General features: G+C 31.3%; 1 protein-coding gene across 1 annotated transcript in view; it reads left to right on the forward strand.

Moving 5' to 3' along the window:
* The first annotated feature begins 6 nt into the window (after positions 1-6).
* LOC119606810 (asparagine-rich zinc finger protein AZF1) overlaps positions 7-22,235 on the forward strand; it is a 50,061-nt gene continuing 27,832 nt past the window's right edge. The window contains exon 1 of the mRNA XM_037960417.1: positions 7-157. The gene's annotated coding sequence lies outside the window, so the exon portion shown is untranslated. The remainder of the gene's footprint in view (positions 158-22,235) is intronic.

Genomic DNA, 22,235 nt, shown 5'->3' on the forward strand with positions numbered 1-22,235 from the left:
AAATCCAACAACAATAATAATATACATAATTGTCATCTATTGAAACGTTTATTGATTTCTAATCAACGCCACCATCATCAGAAAATTCCGCTGTTGTTTCTTTTTTTCTTTCCTCACTGGATCCCATCCGTTTTTTTCTTTAATTTCGCCTGATCATGTAAGTAGTGGTTTTTACCGTAATACCTACATATTGCAATAGTTTATATCTGTTTCTACGTATGTACTTGTATTGTTTAACAAATATATTTGAATTATGATAAGGAAATCTATTAAGTTACAACAGTCTCTGGACATCGTCCATCATTAAAACCGGTTAACATACAATGTTTTAAATAAATTGTAAAATACATATTAACAATAAAAAATATTTCCTTATGATTTTATGAGATTTTAATATTAATTAAGAGGAAATTTTTAAACGCTTCAGCATTAACTATAACTATAACTTTATAAAGTTTGATTCTGAACACTAATTCTTTAAGAAGTATTCGCATGTTTTAGAACCATAAGTTTGAAGGGAAACTTAGAAAATCCTAATCGAAACGACCGACGGACGCTCTAAACTTAATATATTATGAAAAAATATTGTAACTACATTTTTCGTAATATTTACGAAAGTTTCGTATATAATATGTAATTGTATTTAATCAAATACAAAATAAAGAAAGTACGTAAAATTCTACACTAGAATTGTCTACACAAAGGCAACGAACTTAAAAGCTTTCATGACCAAACGTTATCCTTCCCTTTCTACTCCTATGAACCTTGTAAGGTTAAGGTGGTTGGTAGCAGTGTCAATAATCTGAATGGCTAATCAGTGGTTAAAGAAGATTAGTCGTTAACAAGGGAGCTGTGCTACGGTGCTACGACACAGGCCGTTTATAATGTCCTAATTTAGTCCATGTACGCCGCCACTGCATGGATCGTACTTTTTATTTCCCCCAACTATCCCATTCCCCACTTGTAAGGTTAAGGTGGTTGGTAACAGTGCCGATAACCTGAATAGCTAATCAGTGGTTAAAGAGGATTAGTCGTTAACAGCTCCCCTCCATTTACGCCGCCACTGCATGGATCGTACTTCGTACTTCGTGGGACCAAGCTATTTCACTTTAAAGTACATAGTTTTCTAAAGCAGACTTTGTATTCAACCCCAACTATCCCATCCCCCACTTGTAAGGTTAAGGTGGTTGGTAGCCGTGCCAATAACCTGAATGGCTAATCAAGGATTAAAGAAGATTAGTCGTTAATAGCTCCCCTCCGATGCTAAGACACGGGCCGTTTGTAATATTCTAGTCTAGTCCATGTACGCCGTCACTGCATGGAGCGTACTTCCCATTATGCGCCTACTCGTGGGACCAAGATAATTCACTTTATATTACATAATTTTCTGAAGGGGACTTTGTATGGGGGCCTAGGGTCAAATGAGGACCGATTACGAAAACCGGTAGCATATTTAAACTTATATAAAACCAAGATTTGCCGAATTTTGTATAGATTCTATAACATTTAACATAATTATAAACTTAAAATTCCTATCGAGGGGTACAGTTGTATTTGGACTAGATCGATTTCTACTATTTTCAATAGCTTTCGCCCTTGAGTCAAGAGTAGAGTATGTGGCAAATTTTATAAAATTATCTTGAAAATTGCGAACTGTTGCGTGCACATAAGGTGTACATAGACAAACAGACGGACGGACGGAAGGACAGACGGATATAGCTTAATCGACTCAGAAAGTGATTCTAAACCGACTGGTATGGGTGTAGCACCCATATTTTTGAGTGTTACAAACATCAGCACAAATTTCAACACATTTTTTATAAATTTACATTTACAAAAGGTTTACATAGACACACAGACGGACAGACAGACGGATGTAGCTTAATCGACTCAGAAAGTGAATCTGAACCGACTGGTATACTTTAAGATGGATGTAGGACACATATTTTTGGGTGTTACAAACATCAGCACAAATTTCAACACATTTTTTATAAATTTACGTTTACACAAGGTTTACATAGACACACAGACGGACAGACAGACGGATGTAGCTTAATCGACTCAGAGAGTGAATCTGAACCGACTGGTATACTTTAAGGTGGGTGTAGGACACATATTTTTGGGTGTTACAAACATCAGCACAAATTTCAACACATTTCTTATAAATTTACATTAACACAAGGTTTACATGAACAGACAGACGGACGGATGGACAGACGGATATAGATTAATCGACTCAGAAAGTTATTCTGAACCGACTGGTTTGCTTGAAGGTGAGTGTAGGACCCATATTTTTGAGTGTTACAAACATCAGCACAAATTTCAACACATTTTTTATAAATTTACATTTACACAAGGTTTACATAGACACACAGACGGACAGACAGACGGATGTAGCTTAATCGACTCTGAAAGTGATTCTGAAACGACTGGTATTCCTTAAGGTGGGTGTAGGACCCATATTTTTGGGTGTTACAAATATCAGCACAAATTTTAACACAATTATTCTAAATTTACATTTACACAAGGTTTACATGGACACACAGACGGACAGACAGACGGACGGATGTAGCTTAATCGACTCAGAAAGTGATTCTGAGCCGACTTAAGGTGGGTGTAGGTCCCATATTTTTAGGTGTTACAAACATCAGTAAAAATTTCAACACAATTATTCTAAATTTACATTTTACAATTTATATATAATTTTTATATAATTAATTTGTCGTACAATTTCTTAAATATGTATAACGAAACAATTTCGATGTATGAAACAACGAAGCCTTCATACTATATATGAAATTTTTCGTATACATTAGGCATAGATTATTGAACGTGTAGTTAAACTTGGAAGCCCAAAAAAATACTTTACTTTATTTCAACTAGATCACAGTGAACAGAGTGAACAAACATGAATTATCACTTATATTGAAAATTTTCAATATTTTTAGTAAATTACACCTTTTAAAAAAATTTTAAAGTGAAATAATTTTATAAAATTATTTGAACGCCAAACTATTACTTTTAGAGAAATACAAATCTATGTGGATTTTAGATTATTTTAAAATTTCTTAAAAAAAGTCAAAATTTTCCAAAAAATTCACAGTTTATAGATCATAACTCTCTAGGAAACAAAAGGGAGCAAGATAACTCCTAAACTATGCTATAGACAGAACCCTCCGCTACACGTGTATACCCCCTTTATATGTAAACTTATAGCAGCCCAGTTCTGTCAGGGAGTACTAGATAAATTTTTCTCACCCAAAGTCGTATATTTTGTGCACAATTTAAGAAAGTTTTCAAAAAATTAAATTTTCAAAGTGGGCGTGGAGCCACACGACGTTATGACGAACTTTAATAGATAGAAAAAACACACATTTTTCATTCATATAAACATTTTGGAAAAAGATTGGTGAAATAGAAATGGAGGGCGTGGCACCTCCCATATGCAGTAATTACTAAACGTACTGGAATCAAGTATTCTGTACTTGGTTTAAGGGAAAACGTACTAGTGAAAACTCTCCGTATTGAGTACGGATTACTCAGTTATTTTTTGAGTGTAATTTTAAAATAAAGTATTAAATATTTCTCTCTTTTCTTCTATTGATATTTATTTATTACCTAAAACGTTCGTTGTTCCTATAAAATATTCCAATTACAAATTGAGGATATTCCAATTAGTTAAAACAGTTGCAATAATATCTACAATTTTCTTTGAATTCATTTCCCCCAGAAACTACAGCTGGTCGGATGTTCATGTAACTTATTCATAGATTTCATATAATGACGAAAATACTTAAGAATTCAGAAATATTTGAACTTAAATATAAATTTTTTTTCTAAGAAAATCAATAGTGAATTCTTTTTTGGAATTTGTTTAGCATTTTAATAACGAGGGAAACACTGACTGAAATTTGCATTTTGAACATTTTCAGTAAGTGCTGATAGATCAAGATGTTCATATAACGATTTCGCTTCGAATGTCTTTTTATGTAATGTGTTAAAAATAGAAGTAACTTCACTGCACTTCGAAGATTATCTATGCAAAGTTATTGTATAAATAGTATGGGACGAAGATGTTACTGCTTATTGAAATTTAACTCAAAATGTATATAACCCTCAAGGCCTCAAGCCGCATTTTGAATAATGCTAATCTTGTAGTTAATGAGCGATATATTAAGGGCTGAAGTCAGGCATGGAAACAATACATGTAATAAATTTGGATTTTCTTTTGAAAAAAAAAACAATTTAATTTATTAAAAAACTTTAATTAAAATTATTTTAATGTTAATCTAGACGTGTGATGATTAGAAAAATGTAACAGAGCATTGCTAACAATTTAATGATTCATATATTAACCTGGTTTTTCAATTTCTATGCAGTACACTTTTTAGAAATTATAATAGTAGTATTCTGTTTATTTACAGAAAAAAATGCATAACTAGAATGAATTTTGTAATAAATAGTATGAACATGACATTTTTCTCATTTCATTCAAAATATGAACAGTTAGTTTTATATTATTATTCATACTAAAAACTTTCATACTTTTAAAAAAATGTAGACTATAGTCGTTCTGGTCTCCCAGATATTATAATTTTAATATTCACTTCTTAGGGTTGGTGCCTCGCCGACAAGCCCCTCAATTTTTTTCCCCACGCCACGCCCTCTATGTCTATTTCACCAATCTTTTTCCAAAATGTTTATATGAATGAAAAATGTGTGTTTTTTCTAGCTATTAAAGTTCGTCATAACTACGATTTTTAATATTTATTTTGTATGTGGGTGTGGCCCCACGCCCACTTTGAAAATTTAATTTTTTGAAAACTTTCTTAAATTGTGCACAAAATATCCGACTTTGGGTGAGAAAAATTGATCTAGTCTATAGTCTAGTCAATAGTCTAGTCTATAGTCTAGTCTATAGTCTAGTCTATAGTCTAGTCTATAGTCTAGTCTATAGTCTAGTCTATAGTCTAGTCTATAGTCTAGTCTATAGTCTAGTCTATAGTCTAGTCTATAGTCTAGTCTATAGTCTAGTCTATAGTCTAGTCTATAGTCTAGTCTATAGTCTAGTCTATAGTCTAGTCTATAGTCTATTCTATAGTCTAGTCTATAGTCTAGTCTATAGTCTAGTCTATAGTCTAGTCTATAGTCTAGTCTATAGTCTAGTCTATAGTCTAGTCTATAGTCTAGTCTATAGTCTAGTCTATAGTCTAGTCTATAGTCTAGTCTATAGTCTAGTCTAAAGTCTAGTCTAAAGTCTAGTCTATAGTCTAGTCTATAGTCTAGTCTATAGTCTAGTCTATAGTCTAGTCTATAGTCTAGTCTATAGTCTAGTCTATAGTCTAGTCTATAGTCTAGTCTATAGTCTAGTCTATAGTCTAGTCTATAGTCTAGTCTATAGTCTAGTCTATAGTCGAGTCTATAGTCTAGTCTATAGTCTAGTCTATAGTCTAGTCTATAGTCTAGTCTATAGTCTAGTCTATAGTCTAGTCTATAGTCTAGTCTATAGTCTAGTCTATAGTCTAATCTATAGTCTAGTCTATTCTAGTCTATAGTCTAGTCTATAGTCTAGTCTATAGTCTAGTCTAGTCTAGTCTATAGTCTAGTCTATAGTCTAGTCTATAGTCTAGTCTATAGTCTAGTCTATAGTCTAGTCTATAGTCTAGTCTTATAGTCTAGTCTATAGTCTAGTCTATAGTCTAGTCTATAGTCTAGTCTATAGTCTAGTCTATAGTCTAGTCTATAGTCTAGTCTATAGTCTAGTCTATAGTCTAGTCTATAGTCTAGTCTATAGTAGTCTAGTCGTCTATAGTCTAGTCTATAGTCAATCTATAGTCTAGTATTTAGTCTAGTCTATAGCCTAGTCTATAGTCTAATCAATAGTCTAGTCTATAGTCTAGTCTATAGTCAAATATAACTGTTATACAAAATTCCCAATTTTTGTTTTAATAACATTTGACTCATATGCATAATGCACATTAAACACTTAATAGATTTCTACAAATTAGAGCATTTGAGCAATAGTAGCAGTAGATTCCATTAAAATCAATCACTTGCTGTTTATTGCATTTAAATATTTGCTCTTTCTCTCTCTCTTTTCCCCATTTTGATTTAATTCCGGATACGAAAGTATTTTAATGATTATGCACAAATCCATTTTAAATTGAAAATAAAAATGTGTTGGATGTGGCTGCGGCTGTGGCTTTTGTAACATGATTTTTTTTTTCTTTTTGTTATATTAATTAAAAAACAATAATAAATAAATAATTTCGTTTTGTACTCTCGTACTTTAACGCAATACATTTAATCACCGTTTAGTTAAATATACATTTTTTTCCTACAATTATAGTTAAACAGTGTTTTGTTTTTGTTGTAGCTGTTGTTAATTTGATTGTTAATCTGGAGGAAAAAAGTGATGGTTAGAAACATTTAAAGAGGTATTTTAAAACAGAGCATTACTAACAATTTAATGATTCAAACTTGGGTTTTTCAGTTGAAATCCATTAAGATTTCTTTATATTAATTGAGCGGTAAGTGAAGTTTGATGAAATGCATTGATTTTTAGGCTTTATTATTGAATTATCAAATATTAGCTAATAATTGTTTTAGTTTTTAAATGCGTTAGTGTTTGTTTATTAAAATTATCAATTATTGTCAATAATCAAAAAATTTATTGGAAATGAATCAATAAGACAATTTATTGAAGAAATAAAAATAGTGTTCTGCCTTTTTATAGAAAAGAAATTATACATAACTAGAATGAAATCTGTAGTAAATAGTATGGACATGACTTTTCTCCCAAAACCACTTCCTTCCGTTATGGATTATTAAGTTTCAGTTGGTTGGTTAGTTAGTTAAGTTTATAGTGGCTTTTTCTTTTATATGTACCACAGAAGGAAAGTCTGATGAGCTGAAAAATCCTTCTCTCAGTTCTGCTCGATCTTGTGTGGTCTCCGCAACAACAAAGAAGTTTCTTACGATACTTTAGAGAAGTATATTTGAAAAACTCCAATAACTTCATTAACCAACCTGGGACAATGGGACGTATAATTTATTTTGACGAAATTCAGTATTATACACCCAATCCCCTCTTTTGAAGTTTATTGAACTCGTTCTCCCCCCGGAGCATGTTACCTTGTTGACCTTCCCTCATCTTCGTGTTATTGCAATCCGGGGGAAAAAGAGGTGATGGTGGACTATCAACTGGTGATGATCAAATGTATCATCGGTCTTTCCTCTGGAATTGATTTAATATGGAGCAGAGCCAGAGAACCCACATAATCTGGTACCGGACTTTGTCTTGTCCATGTTATTGGAGACCGTACTTCGGGGTTTATTCGGAGATAATGATAGTTATTTAGTAGCTCAAGTTCCAGTTAAGTAGATTACTGATTAGTTAGGTTAGTTAGTTAGTTAGTTAGTAGTTAGTTAGTTAGTTAGTTAGTTCGTTCGTTCGTTCGTTTTCGTTCGTTTCGTTCGTTCGTTCGTTTGTTCGTTCGTTCGTTTTCTTACGTTCGTTTTCGTTCGTTTCGTTCGTTCGTTTTCGTTTCGTTCGTTCGTATCGTCGTTCGTTCGTTCGTTCGTTGTTGTTCGTTCGTTCGTTCGTTCTGTTCGTTCGTTCGTTCGTTTCGTTCGATCGTTCGTTCGTTCGTTCGTCTTTTCGTTCGTTTCGTTTCGTCGTTCGTTCGTTCGTTTCGTTCGTTCGTTCTTCGTTCGTTCGTTCGTTTCGTTAGTTCGTTCGTTCTTCGTTTTCCGTTCGTTCTCTTTCGTTTTCGTTTCTTCGTCGTTCGTTCGTTCGTTCGTTCGTTCGTTCGTCGTTCTTTCGTTCGTGTAGTTCGTTAGTTAGTTAGTTAGTTAGTTAGTTAGTTAGTTTAGTTCGTTTAGTTAGTTAGTTAGTTAGTAGTTAGTTAGTTAGTTTAGTTAGTTAGTTAGTTAGTTAGTTAGTTAGTTAGTAGTTAGTTAGTTAGTTAGTTAGTTAGTTAGTTAGTTAGTTAGTTAGTTAGTTAGTTAGTTAGTTAGTTAGTAGTTAGTTAGTTCGTTAGTTAGTTAGTTAGTTTAGTTAGTTAGTTAGTTAGGGTTAGTAGTTAGTTAGTTAGTTAGTTAGTTAGTTAGTTAGTTAGTTAGTTAGTTAGTTAGTTAGTTAGTTAGTAGGTAGTTAGTTAGTTAGTAGTTAGTTAGTTAGTGTAGTTAGTTAGTTAGTTAGTTAGTTAGTTAGTTAGTAGTTAGTTAGTTAGTTAGTAGTTATGTTAGTTAGTTAGTTAGTTAGTTAGTTAGTTAGTTAGTTAGTTAGTTAGTTAGTTAGTTAGTTAGTTAGTTAGTTAGTTAGTTAGTTAGTAGTTAGTTAGTTAGTTAGTTAGTTAGTTAGTTAGTTAGTTAGTTAGTAGTTAGTTAGGTTAGTTAGTAGTTAGTTAGTAGTTAGTTAGTTAGTTAGTTAGTTAGTAGTTAGTTAGTTAGTTAGTTAGTTAGTTAGTTAGTTAGTTAGTTAGTTAGTTAGTTAGTTAGTTAGTAGTAGTTAGTGTAGTTAGTTAGTTAGTTAGTTTAGTTAGTATTAGTAGTTAGTTAGTTAGTATAGTAGTTAGTTAGTTAGTTAGTTAAGTTAGTTAGTTAGTTAGTTAGGTTCGTCTAGTTTAGTTAGTTAGTTAGTTAGTTAGTTAGTGAGTAGTTAGTTAGTTAGTTAGTTAGTTAGTTAGGTAGTTAGTTTAGTTAGTTTAGTTAAGTTAGTTAGTTAGTATAGTTAGTTAGTTTAGTTAGTGTTAGTTTAGTTAGTTTAGTTATTAGTTAGTTTAGTTAGTTAGTTAGTTCGTTAGTTAGTTAGTTGAGTTAGTTAGTTAGTTAGTTAGTAGGTTTAGTTAGTTAGTTAGTTAGTATTAGTTAGTTAGTTTAGTTAGTTAGTTAGTTAGTTAGTTAGTTAGTTAGTTAGTTCGTTAGTAGTTAGTTAAGTTAGTTAGTTAGTTAGTTAGTTAGTTAGTTAGTAGTTAGTTAGTTGTTAGTTAGTAGTTAGTTAGTTAGTTATAGTAGTTAGTTAGTTAGTTAGTAGGTAGTTAGTTAGTATTAGTTAGTTAGGTAGTTAGTTGTAGTTAGTTAGTAGTTAGTTAGTTAGTTATTAGTTAGTTAGTTAGTAGTTAGTTAGTTTAGTTAGTGAGTTAGTTAGTTAGTTAGTTAGTTAGTTAGTTAGTTAGTTCGTTAGTTAGTTAGTTCGTTAGTTAGTTAGTTAGTCTAGTTAGTTGTTAGTTTGTTAGTTAGTATAAGTAAGTACCTATTTTGTGAGCTTTACTGTAAAACAAACCCCTCGAAAGGATGGAAAACTCCAATTAATAAACAATAATTATGTTAACACCATAAATCATTAAAGTGTAACACAGTTTAAAAAGCAATTACTAGCAAAATAAATACAAAAAAAACAAAATTCACACTACAAGCTAAATGTGCGAAAAAATCATAAAATAACCAACAAAATACACACATAAAAAGCATGAAAATTAAAATGTTTAAATTAAGAAAACAGCTTAAGACTTTTAACATTAACCAACAATTTTATTTTACGCACTTTCAATAAACTACAAGAGTTTTTTTTGCGAAAATCAAACAACATAAAACTAACCTCACGCTCAAACGTGTGTAAAGTCGCGCAAACATGTCGGTCAGTAAGTCAAATAGGCAGACATTTAAGATAAATATTTTATTAGTATTTATGTACAACGGATAATAATAGCATAAAGAAAAATCGAAAAAAATACCAGCAATTCAAACCAACCAAATACTTCAACATTAATTTTAAACTCATCCGCCGATTATTATTAAACATCATTTGAATTAAGAAAATTTGCAATTGTAGCAAAACCTTCAGAAAAACACAAACCTACCGAACGGAATCTAAACCAATTTTTAACAAAATTTTCATAAAAACACGCAATTTGCCATACCTTAATTTAAAGCAAAAAAAAAACAAATCAAATATAGAAAAAACAAAACACATCAACAGATCATAAAAGGAAATAACATCAATAATCGTGAATGATCGCAAAATTTCATTCATATTTTGTTTTTTAGTTTATATTATCATTAAATGAATGAATTGTGATTCAATGTTTTTTTCTTTTATGTTGACCATTTTTTTCTTCTTCTTCTTCTAAGTTATTTAATAAACAAAATCAGTTGAAAATTAATGAATGTTGGTCAAGGCTGACTGGAAGATTCGGTACAGAAATATGTTAAACGAAAAATATTTGATGACTAGCAAACTGCAAAAATAAACCAATTTAATTAATTTAATTAATAGGGTTTAATTAAAAATGTATTATTTTTTTTTTTTTTCAAACCGAAATTAAACTATTTTTTCAACGCAGGTGAACCAAAGCTACAAAAATGACACGCCTTGATTTCTTTGTTGCAAATTTGCTTATGTGTCAGCAGGACATTGTTTTAATGAAAATTGAGAATTCATACAGTATAATATATGCAGTATTGTTCGATAATTAAGCAAGTTTTTATTTTACCAGCGTTATTAAAGTCAGAGAACTTCTTGTTCAGTTCTAGTTCAGTTCTAGTTCAGTTCTAGTTCAGTTCTAGTTCAGTTCTAGTTCAGTTCTAGTTCAGTTCTAGTTCAGTTCTAGTTCAGTTCTAGTTCAGTTCTAGTTCAGTTCTAGTTCATTTCTAGTTCAGTTCTAGTTCAGTTCTAGTTCAGTTCTAGTTCAGTTCTAGTTCAGTTCAAGTTCAGTTCTAGTTCAGTTCTAGTTCAGTTCTAGTTCAGTTCTAGTTCAGTTCTAGTTCAGTTCTAGTTCAGTTCTAGTTCAGTTCTAGTTCAGTTCTAGTTCAGTTCTAGTTCAGTTCTAGCTCAGTTCTAGTCAGTTCTAGTTCAGTTCTAGTTCAGTTCTAGTTCAGTTCTAGTTCAGTTCTAGTTCAGTTCTAGTTCAGTTCTAGTTCAGTTCCAGTAGTTCAGTTCTAGTTCAGTTCTAGTTCAGTTCTAGTTCAGTTCTAGTTCAGTTCTAGTTCAGTTCTAGTTCAGTTCTAGTTCAGTTCTAGTTCAGTTCTAGTTCAGTTCTAGTTCAGTTCTAGTTCAGTTCTAGTTCAGTTCTAGTTCAGTTCTAGTTCAGTTCTAGTTCAGTCTAGTTCAGTTCTAGTTCAGTTCTAGTTCAGTTATAGTTCTAGTTCTAGTTCAGTTCTAGTTCAGTTCTAGTTCTAGTTCAGTTCTAGTTCAGTTCTAGTTCATTCTAGTAGTTCTAGTTCAGTTCTAGTTCAGTTCTAGTTCAGTTCTAGTTCAGTTCTAGTTCAGTTCTAGTTCAGTTCTAGTTCAGTTCTAGTTCAGTTCTAGTTCAGTTCTAGTTCAGTTCTAGTTCAGTTCTAGTTCAGCTATCAGTTCTAGTTCAGTTCTAGTTCAGTTCTAGTTCAGTTCTAGTTCAGTTCTAGGTCAGTTCTAGTTCAGTCTAGTTCATTCTAGTTCAGTTCTAGTTCAGTTCTAGTTCAGTTCTAGTTCAGTTCTAGTTCAGTTCTAGTTCAGTTCTAGTTCAGTTCTAATTCAGTTTTAGTTTCAGTTCTAGTTCAATTCTAGTTCAGTTTTAGTTCAGTTCTAGTTCAATTCTAGTTCAGTTCTAGTTCAGTTCTAGTTCTAGAACTGAACTAGTTCAGTTCTAGTTCAGTTCTAGTTCAGTTCTAGTTCAGTTCTAGTTCAGTTCTAGTTCAGTTCTAGTTCAGTTCTAGTTCAGTTCTAGTTCAGTTCTAGTTCAGTTCTAGTTCAGTTCTAGTTCAGTTCTAGTTCAGTTCTAGTTCAGTTCTAGTTCAGTTCTAGTTCAGTTCTAGTTCAGTTCTAGTTCTAGAACTAGTTCAGTTCTAGGTATAGTGTGAACACCTTAATGTTCCTAAACACATTCATACGTTTTTGTCTTTTAACCTCAAATACTAACAACAATACTATTGATTTAATATGTAGGGTATAAATCCAATTATACAATTGTTACCGTTACTTATTTTATTATAAAGTTTTTTTGTGCTTGTAGAAATAAGAAAAAAAAAATATAATATTAAAACATTAAAATTAAAATTTTTTTACATCTTCATCATCGGTATCAATCAAGTAAACATATTTATAACTACTATGTGAAAACAGTGGGTAATAAAACTTTAACTAACTGTTAAAACTAATACAAAATATAAAATTTGTTTCATTTTGTTGCTTTGTTCGATCAGATTAATTGTATATTAAGAAAAGAGTAAGATCAATAAAATTATTGCACAACATTGTACCCAATATTTATGTCAGATATGCTTGAGATATTATAGTATATAAAAATTTTGGCAAAATTTCCTTTCCTCTGATATACAATTTTTAATATTGCTTTTATAAGTTTTAATTGGAAGACGTTGCATAAATTGTATATATTTATCAGCTTCATAATTAAAACTATATATATTTTTGTAACTCTTTTCTTTGCCACTGTTCCCATACATCTATTTATCTAACAACTACTGAGACCTGAGTATTAAATGTATGACTATGAAGAAGTTATGTAGAAGAATAATATTGTTGATTTGTTTTGTATAATGGGAAATAATCTCAGAAAATTACTTTTTTTAACTTCATCATCTTTTTTATTTTTCAAACTGTATTGCAAATCGAAAGAAGTAAAATAGGTATGTAATAATAATCGCAGTGTGTTTATTTTTTTTTTTTTCTATAATTCAAACGTTCATTCATTCCGATACGCAAACCAACATTCAACAAAAAATTATATATATAGAAAAGTACATGTGAATGGATGACAACGAAAAATAATACAATGAAAAGAAGAAAAAAAAAATAAACGTCAAGTGCTTCTGTCGACCTTGGACCATAAAACCCATTGTACTAGTAGTATAATGAAAAGCAACAATAAAAAAACAACAACGGCGACGACATAAACAAGCGATGTAACAAAGTTATTGTTAAGACAGTTAGTTAGTAAGTAGTTAAGAGCATTTTTTTTAATTCAGATCAATTATATAGAGTTTGACTTTTAATCTTTGAATACAATAAATAACTAAATTGTTTTTGTGATGCGGTATGCTGTAAGTATAGGAAATCTCTTCAGGGTAATTTTCTTGTAGTGAAAAGTTGTTAGAAATGTGTAATTCGAGGCGTGTGATACATTTGTAAGGAGTGGTGCTTATTACTTGTATGAATGCAAGTTTTTTTGTTGGTATGTCAAATATGTTTGTGGCATTGTTAGCTATTAATTGTAGAGATTTTATGCAGAATTAAATGAAGTTTTTAAATGATAAATTTAATATCATAAATATTTAAACTATCAACTGTCAGATACAAGTTTCTTATAAGGGAGTTTTTTACAATATAAGAATCACGAAAATTCTCGTTCGATCTATAGCATCAACATAATCAGATCGCAGTATTATCCAGATTGATATAATAAGAACACAGTATTCATACTAGTTAAAAGAAAGAATTGATTTCTTTGCTAAAATACACCCAGACCGTTGCCTATAGTCTATAATCCAGAATATAGTTCAGCACTAGTTTAGTTCTAGTTCAGTTTTAGCTCAGTTCTAATTCACTTCTAGTTCAGTTCTAATTCACTTCTAGTTCAGTTCTAGTTCAGTTCTAGTTCAGTTCTAGTTCAGTTCTAGTTCAGTTCTAGTTCAGTTCTAATTCAGTTCTAGTTCAGTTCTAGTTCAGTTCAAGTTCACTTCTAGTTCAGTTCTAGTTCAGTTCTAGTTCAGTTCTAGTTCAGTTCTAGTTCAGTTCTAGTTCAGTTCTAGTTCAGTTCTAGTTCAGTTCTAGTTCAGTTCTAGTTCAGTTCTAGTTCAGTTCTAGTTCAGTTCCAGTCAGTTCTAGTTCAGTTCTAGTTCAGTTCTAGTTCAGTTCTAGTTCAGTTCTAGTTCAGTTTAGTTCAGTTCTAGTTCAGTTCTAGTTCAGTTCTAGTTCAGTTCTAGTTCAGTTCTAGTTTAGTTCTAGTTCAGTTCTAGTTCAGTTCTAGTTCAGTTCTAGTTCTAGTTCAGTTCTAGTTCAGTTCTAGTTCTAGTTCAGTTCTAGTTCAGTTCTAGTTCTACTAGTTCAGTTCTAGCTCAGTTCGTTCAGTTCTAGTTCAGTTCTAGTTCAGTTCTAGTTCAGTTCTAGTTCAGTTCTAGTTCAGTTCTAGTTCAGTTCTAGTTCAGTTCTAGTTCAGTTCTAGTTCAGTTCTAGTTCAGTTCTAGTTCAGTTCTAGTTCAGTTCTAGTTCAGTTCTAGTTCAGTTCTAGTTCAGTTCTAGTTCAGTTCTAGTTCAGTTCTAGTTCAGTTCTAGTTCAGTTCTAGTTCAGTTCTAGTTCAGTTCTAGTTCAGTTCTAGTTCAGTTCTAGTTCAGTTCTAGTTCAGTTCTAGTTCAGTTCTAGTTCAGTTCTAGTTCAGTTCAAGTTCAGTTCAAGTTCAGTTCAAGTTCAGTTCTAGTTCAGTTCTAGTTCAGTTCTAGTTCAGTTCTAGTTCAGTTCAAGTTCAGTTCTAGTTCAGTTCTAGTTCAGTTCTAGTTCAGTTCTAGTTCAGTTCTAGTTCAGTTCTAGTTCAGTTCTAGTTCAGTTCTAGTTCAGTTCTAGTTCAGTTCTAGTTCAGTTCTAGTTCAGTTCTAGTTCAGTTCTAGTTCAGTTCAGTTCTAGTTCAGTTCAGTTCTAGTTCAGTTCAGTTCAGTTCAGTTCAGTTCAGTTCAGTTCTAGTTCAGTTCAGTTCAGTTCTAGTTCAGTTCAGTTCTAGTTCAGTTCTAGTTCAGTTCTAGTTCAGTTCTAGTTCAGTTCTAGTTCAGTTCTAGTTCAGTTCTAGTTCAGTTCTAGTTCAGTTCTAGTTCAGTTCTAGTTCAGTTCTAGTTCAGTTCTAGTTCAGTTCTAGTTCAGTTCTAGTTCAGTTCTAGTTCAGTTCTAGTTCAGTTCTAGTTCAGTTCTAGTTCAGTTCTAGTTCAGTTCTAGTTCAGTTCTAGTTCAGTTCTAGTTCAGTTCTAGTTCAGTTCTAGTTCAGTTCTAGTTCTAGTTCAGTTCTAGTTCAGTTCTAGTTCAGTTCTAGTTCAGTTCTAGTTCAGTTCTAGTTCAGTTCTAGTTCAGTTCTAGTTCAGTTCTAGTTCAGTTCTAGTTCAGTTCTAGTTCAGTTCTAGTTCAGTTCTAGTTCAGTTCTAGTTCAGTTCTAGTTCAGTTCTAGTTCAGTTCTAGTTCAGTTCTAGTTCAGTTCTAGTTCAGTTCTAGTTCAGTTCTAGTTCAGTTCTAGTTCAGTTCTAGTTCAGTTCTAGTTCAGTTCTAGTTCAGTTCTAGTTCAGTTCTAGTTCAGTTCTAGTTCAGTTCTAGTTCAGTTCTAGTTCAGTTCTAGTTCAGTTCTAGTTCAGTTCTAGTTCAGTTCTAGTTCAGTTCTAGTTCAGTTCTAGTTCAGTTCTAGTTCAGTTCTAGTTCAGTTCTAGTTCAGTTCTAGTTCAGTTCTAGTTCAGTTCTAGTTCAGTTCTAGTTCAGTTCTAGTTCAGTTCTAGTTCAGTTTCTAGTTCAGTCTAGTCAGTTCTAGTTCAGTTCTAGTTCATTCTAGTTCAGTTCTAGTTCAGTTCTAGTTCAGTTCTAGTTCAGTTCTAGTTCAGTTCTAGTTCAGTTCTAGTTCAGTTCTAGTTCAGTTCTAGTTCAGTTCTAGTTCAGTTTCTAGTTCAGTTCTAGTTCAGTTCTAGTTCAGTTCTAGTTCAGTTCTAGTTCAGTTCTAGTTCAGTTCTAGTTCAGTTCTAGTTCAGTTCTAGTTCAGTTCTAGTTCAGTTCTAGTTCAGTTCTAGTTCAGTTCTAGTTCAGTTCTAGTTCAGTTCTAGTTCAGTTCTAGTTCAGTTCTAGTTCATTCTAGTTCAGTTCTAGTTCAGTTCTAGTTCAGTTCTAGTTCAGTTCTAGTTCAGTTCTAGTTCAGTTCTAGTTCAGTTCTAGTTCAGTTCTAGTTCAGTTCTAGTTCAGTTCTAGTTCAGTTCTAGTTCAGTTCTAGTTCAGTTCTAGTTCAGTTCTAGTTCAGTTCTAGTTCAGTTCTAGTTCAGTTCTAGTTCAGTTCTAGTTCAGTTCTAGTTCAGTTCTAGTTCAGTTCTAGTTCAGTTCTAGTTCAGTTCTAGTTCAGTTCTAGTTCAGTTCTAGTTCAGTTCTAGTTCAGTTCTAGTTCAGTTCTAGTTCAGTTCTAGTTCAGTTCTAGTTTAGTTTCTAGTTCAGTTCTAGTTCAGTTCTAGTTCAGTTCTAGTTCAGTTCTAGTTCAGTTCTACTTCAGTTCTAGTTCAGTTCTAGTTCAGTTCTAGTTCAGTTCTAGTTATAGTTCAGTTCTAGTTCAGTTCTAGTTCAGTTCTAGTTCAGTTCTAGTTCAGTTCTAGTTCAGTTCTAGTTCAGTTCTAGTTCAGTTCTAGTTCAGTTCTAGTTCAGTTCTAGTTCAGTTCTAGTTCAGTTCTAGTTCAGTTCTAGTTATAGTTCAGTTCTAGTTATAGTTCAGTTCTAGTTCTAGTTTAGTTCAGTTCTAAATCAGTTCTGGTTAAGTTCAGTTAATTATTTTCTAAGATCGCTTAATATCAATTAGATCTTCACCAAAACTTTTCCTTTCCGTTCCAAACAAGGTTCTGAATTCTATATAAACACTCGCCTTATGCACTGAAAAAAACACCAAAACGGTCAAATACCTTCATTTCCGCACAACCAAAATACCTCCTACATTATAAGAACAATTCCAAATATGTTTAGACCAAAAGTGTCAGACCATAGAGTTGATTTATTAAATTTATTTTACAAAAAACCCCCCAAAAGAAGTAAAATTTGACAACAAAAAAAAACAAATAAATTAAAAAAGCACTATCAAAATTAACAACAATAACATACATCCAACAAATAAGCAAAACTTTAATGTATTTATCAAATTTAACAAGCCAAAACATCTTAACCAATGTTTGGCTTAAATGTGTGGTGCACCCACCAACATACACTCATTCACTCTCCTTACATACCAACATTTAGTTCGTTCGTTCATTTATTCATTCATTTATCTATTTGGCACCACCACCACCACTAAAACCATTACCATCTAATATATTTAACTTCATACATATGCTTCAAGTAAATTACCCAAAAAATAAGCTTCATGTGGTTTGTAAGACATTTGTTGTTGTTGCTGCTGCTGCTTTTTTTGTATTATTCCTCCGCTAACCATACATATGGAAAAAATGAAATAAAATCAGCCAAGTTAATCAATTGTAGTTTCAGTGCTCATAAACGTCAAAATAAAGGCACGTGACATGTGTGGTTGTTTTCTGACATTTTTGTGCAAATGTCTCTTGTTTTACACTTTGTTTTCAGTTCAGTTTTGTTTTTTTTTCGGTTTATTATGTATTTCTATATCTTTAAGTTTGCTAATTTTCCTAAATACAAATACAGTTAGTTTTCTAACGGTAATTGCATAAGGGGGCTGCCAATGAGGTTTTTTTGGCGAGTTTTGTTTACTGTTTTTCTAAAGCTAAAATAGTTGACAGATATTTGTCATTCCGTCTGTGTTTACCTATGTACGTCTGTCTGTCTACATGTTTATTGAAATAAATTTTCTGAAGATCCCTGTTTTTCTTTGGACCCAAATCATTAACAATTCTTTCAGACTTGCTTACCAGAAATTTCCTATATCAGCAAAATCGGTTCATAAATAAGGGAGATATGAGCAAAAATTCGAGACAACCTTTGAAAATTTAGATTTTAGAAACATTAAATTCATTATTTAATGAGAACGTATAAAAGATCCTTCAAAAAGTACTTTTCTATAATATCGAACCTAGAGACCACCAAGTTAAGCATGTAGAGCCCGGAGTAAAAGAGGACATTTTGGTACTTTTTCAATCTTTGAAAGAATCTTTCTGAGTTTTCTGTAATATTGAAGTAATATAGGGCCGGAGTAAATGAGAACCTATAAAATAGGACTTTTTGGTACTTTTTTGAGATTTCTGTAATATTGAACACACTTAGTTAGTTAGTAGTTGTAGTTAGTTAGTAGTTAGTTAGTTAGTTAGTAGTTAGTTAGTTGTAGTTAGTTAGTTAGTTAGTAGTAGTTAGTAGTTAGTTAGTTGTTAGTAGTTAGTTAGTTAGTTAGTTAGTTAGTTAGTTAGTTAGTTAGTTAGTTAGTTAGTTAGTAGTTAGTTAGTTCGTTAGTTAGTTAGTTAGTTAGAGTTAGTTGTTAGTTAGTTAGTTAGTTAGTTAGTAGTTAGTTAGTTAGTTAGTTAGTAGTTAGTTAGGTAGTTAGTTAGTTAGTTAGTTAGTTAGTTAGTTAGTTAGTGTTAGTAGTTCGTTAGTTAGTTAGTTAGTAGTTAGTTAGTTAGTTAGTTAGTTAGTAGTTAGTTAGTTAGTTAGTTAGTTAGTTAGTTAGTAGTTAGTTAGTAGTTAGTAGTTAGTAGTTAGTTAGGTAGTAGTTAGTTAGTTGTTAGTAGTTAGTTAGTTATAGTTAGTTAGTTAGTAGTTAGTTAGTTAGTTAGTTAGTAGGTTAGTTAGTTAGTTAGTAGTTAAGTTAGTTAGTTAGTAGTTAGTTAGTTAGTAGTTAGGTTAGTAGTTAGTAGTTAGTAGTTAGTTAGTTAGTTAGGTTAGTAGTTAGTTAGTTAGTTAGTAGTTAGTTAGTTAGTTAGTAGTTAGTTAGTTTAGTTAGTTAGTAGTTAGTTAGTTAGTTAGTAGTTAGTAGTTAGTTAGTTAGTAGTTAGGTAGTTAGTAGTAGTAGTTAGTTAGTTAGTTAGTTAGTTAGTAGTTAGTTAGTAGTTAGTTAGTAGTTAGTTAGTTAGTTAGTTAGTTAGGAGTTAGTTAGTTAGTAGTAGTTAGTTAGTTAGTTAGTTAGTAGTTAGTAGTAGTAGTTAGTTAGTAGTTAGTTAGTAGTAGTAGTTAGTTAGTTAGTAGTTAGTTAGTAGTTAGTTAGTTAGTTAGTAGTTAGTTAGTAGTTAGTTAGTTAGTTAGTTAGTTAGTAGTTAGTTAGTTAGTTAGTTAGTTAGTTAGTTAGTTAGTAGTTAGTTAGTTAGTTTTAGTAGTTAGTTAGTTAGTTAGTAGTAGTTAGTAGTTAGTTATTAGTGTTAGTTAGTAGTTAGTTAGTTAGTAGTTAGGTAGTTAGTTAGTTAGTAGTAGTTAGTAGTAGTTAGTTAGTTAGTTAGTTAGTTAGTTAGTTAGTAGTAGTAGAGTTAGTTAGTAGTTAGTTAGTTAGGTAGTTAGTTACTTAGTTAGTTAGTTAGTTAGAGTTAGTAGTTAGTTAGTAGTTAGTTAGTTAGTTAGTTAGTAGTTAGTTAGTTAGTAGTTAGTTAGTTGTTAGTTAGTTAGTAGTTAGTTAGTTGTAGTAGTTAGTTAGTTAGTTAGTTAGTTAGTTAGTAGTTAGTAGTTAGTTAGTTAGTTAGTTAGTTAGTAGTTAGTTAGTTAGTAGTTAGTAGTTAGTTAGTTAGTTAGTTAGTAGTTAGTTAGTTAGTAGTTAGTTAGTTAGTTAGTTAGTTAGTTAGTTAGTTAGTGTAGTTAGTTAGTAGTAGTTAGTTAGTAGTTAGTTAGTTAGTTAGTAGTTAGTTAGTTAGTTAGTTAGTTAGTTAGTTAGTTAGTTAGTTAGTTAGTTAGTTAGTTAGTAGTAGTTAGTTAGTAGTTAGTAGTTAGTTAGTTAGTAGTTAGTTAGTAGTTAGTTAGTTAGTTAGTATGTAGTTAGTTAGTTAGTTAGTAGTTAGTTAGTAGTAGTTAGTTAGTAGTTAGTTAGTAGTAGTTAGTTAGTAGTAGTTAGTTAGTTAGTTAGTTAGTAGTTAGTTAGTTAGTTAGTAGTTAGTTAGTAGTTAGTTAGTTAGTTAGTTAGTTAGTTAGTAGTTAGTTAGTAGTTAGTTAGTTAGTAGTTAGTTAGTTAGTTAGTTAGTTAGTTAGTTAGTTAGTAGTAGTTAGTTAGTTAGTTAGTTAGTTAGTTAGTTAGTTAGTTAGTTAGTTAGTTAGGTAGTTAGTTAGTGTAGTTAGTTAGTTAGTAGTTAGTAGTTAGTTAGTTAGTTAGTTAGGTAGTTAGTTAGGTTAGTAGTTAGTTAGTTAGTTAGTTTAGTTAGTTAGTGTTAGTTAGTAGTTAGTTAGTTAGTTAGTAGTTAGTTAGTTAGTTAGTTAGTTAGTAGTTAGTTAGTTAGTTAGTAGTTAGTTAGTAGTTAGTTAGTTAGTTAGTTAGTTAGTAGTTAGTTAGTTAGTTAGTTAGTTAGTAGTAGTTAGTAGTTAGTTAGTTAGTTAGTAGTTAGTAGTTAGTTAGTTAGTTAGTAGTAGTTAGTTAGTTAGTTAGTTAGTAGGTTAGTTAGTTAGTTAGTTAGTTAGTTAGTTAGTTAGTAGTAGTTAGTTAGTTAGTTAGTTAGTTAGTTAGTTAGTTAGTTAGTTAGTTAGTTAGTTAGTTAGTTAGTTAGTTACAATTCCTCAGGTGAGAATGTTGTTGTAAAATATTGGCTGTGACTGGATGCTCTTCTATGGGGAAAAAATTTCCGGTTGATACTTCTGGTGCTGAGTTAGCTATCTTTGGCAGATTCAGAATCGGGTCTTTCCGGAGCGTCATGAGAACTCTCAGATGAAAATCGAACCTACCACTTCCGATCTACCAGATTAGAACACTAACCAACCGGAAGCCACAATAAAAATCTATAAAACGTCTACCTGGTACTTTTTCGAAACATGAAATTAAGCATGTAAAGTCCGTAGTAAATGAGAGCCTATAATAAGGGACTTTTATGCACTATTTCATCCTTCAAGACGTACTTTTCGAGTCTTCTATAATATTGAACCTAAAAACATAAAATTTAATATTCGGAGTCGTGAGTGAATGAAAATCTGTAGGAAAGGCTTTTTGGTAGGTATTACTTCTTTCTTAAAAGGGTACATTCTGGGTCCTGAGTAAATGAAAATCTGTACTAAAGGATTTTTGATAAATTTTCGTTCTTCAAAAGGTACTTTTTGAATCTTCTGTAATATTGAAGTTAAAAACATAAAATCAAACATTCAGAATCCCGTGTAAAGGAAAATCGATAAGAGGAAATGTTTGGTACTTTTTTCAATAAAGAAATCAGTTTAACATTAATACAAACCAGACACTAAGTCTATATCGATATATTTAAAGATATCAAAAGTAAAATATAAAAGATTATGCAAAGACTATAGTTATAGTTACAATTATCGCGATCATCATCTTCTTCTTTTCCATCATCATTATGTTTACGAGATGCTGGCTGCTGTTTGATGATGATAGTGCTGATAAAAATAAATAACATTCAACACATTTGTGCAACGAAAAAATGCAAAAAAAAACAAAAAAATATTGTTAATTTTCAAATGTTAACTCCTCTAAACCAATTTAGCATCATAAATGGATTTTCATTCCATTGAGCAAAGTGAAAGTGCTCCAGATGGTACGAGTGAGTAAAGTAGCTGGATGGCTGGCCGATTCAAGAAACCGAAGATGTTACTATTATTGCTACACTTTAAAAAATAGTATAAGACCATACTTAATGAATGCAAGCAGTCCATTTAAAGCACCACCACCAACGTTTGCCAAAAACACATGTCTTTTACATTTTCAAACCGTTAACAATTGTTAGTTGCGACATGTCAACCACAAAATTTTTGTCTTAAGCAAGTAGTGCTGTTGAGTCCATAACTACTAAAATTTGTTTAAATACTAAAAGCAGGAGGCTCTATAAGTATAAAGTTCTTCTTTTTTTGAGTGTAAAATGTATTGGGTGAATGTTGGTGGTTGGTGGCTTTTGTCTAAATATTGAACTACTAAAAGTGGATGCCTCCAAAAAAAAACCCTGCATGCCAAAGTTTGATTTTTTTTTTTTGCTATTGTAATAAAGAAAATTGTTGCTGTTACCGTTAAATGCTTTTATTTTAACAGTTGGTGCTTTAAAATTTACTGTTTAATAGAAGAAAACAAAAAAAAAAGCTTAAAATGAAATTGTAGTATGGATGGATATTGTGGCGTTGGTTGCTCTTGAAATGTCCACCTTCCAGTTTTTATTGGTACGTGTGCCTGTATGTTTTTAAATGGTTTAAAGATTACCAACAAACAAACACAATTATTATACTCTGCTATACAATGGTCGATCGGTGGTCGTTTCGTTAATAGTATTCGCTAGTATTCATAGTTACTTTAGTTAATATTCACCAAAGAAGCCATTGATCAGTTAAAAGTTTTCTTTATGGTGTTTTTTTTTTTTTTTCAAAATCTACTGTTGTTGTGGTTATAATTTCATTTTACTTTTATATTTGTACTTTTTTTTCTTTTACGTTGCATCCGCTAAA

Source organism: Lucilia sericata, unplaced genomic scaffold, assembly GCF_015586225.1.
Source record: "Lucilia sericata isolate MDLA Ls3-8-SP2 unplaced genomic scaffold, ASM1558622v1 Contig000625F_arrow, whole genome shotgun sequence".
NCBI classification, from domain to species: domain Eukaryota; kingdom Metazoa; phylum Arthropoda; class Insecta; order Diptera; family Calliphoridae; genus Lucilia; species Lucilia sericata.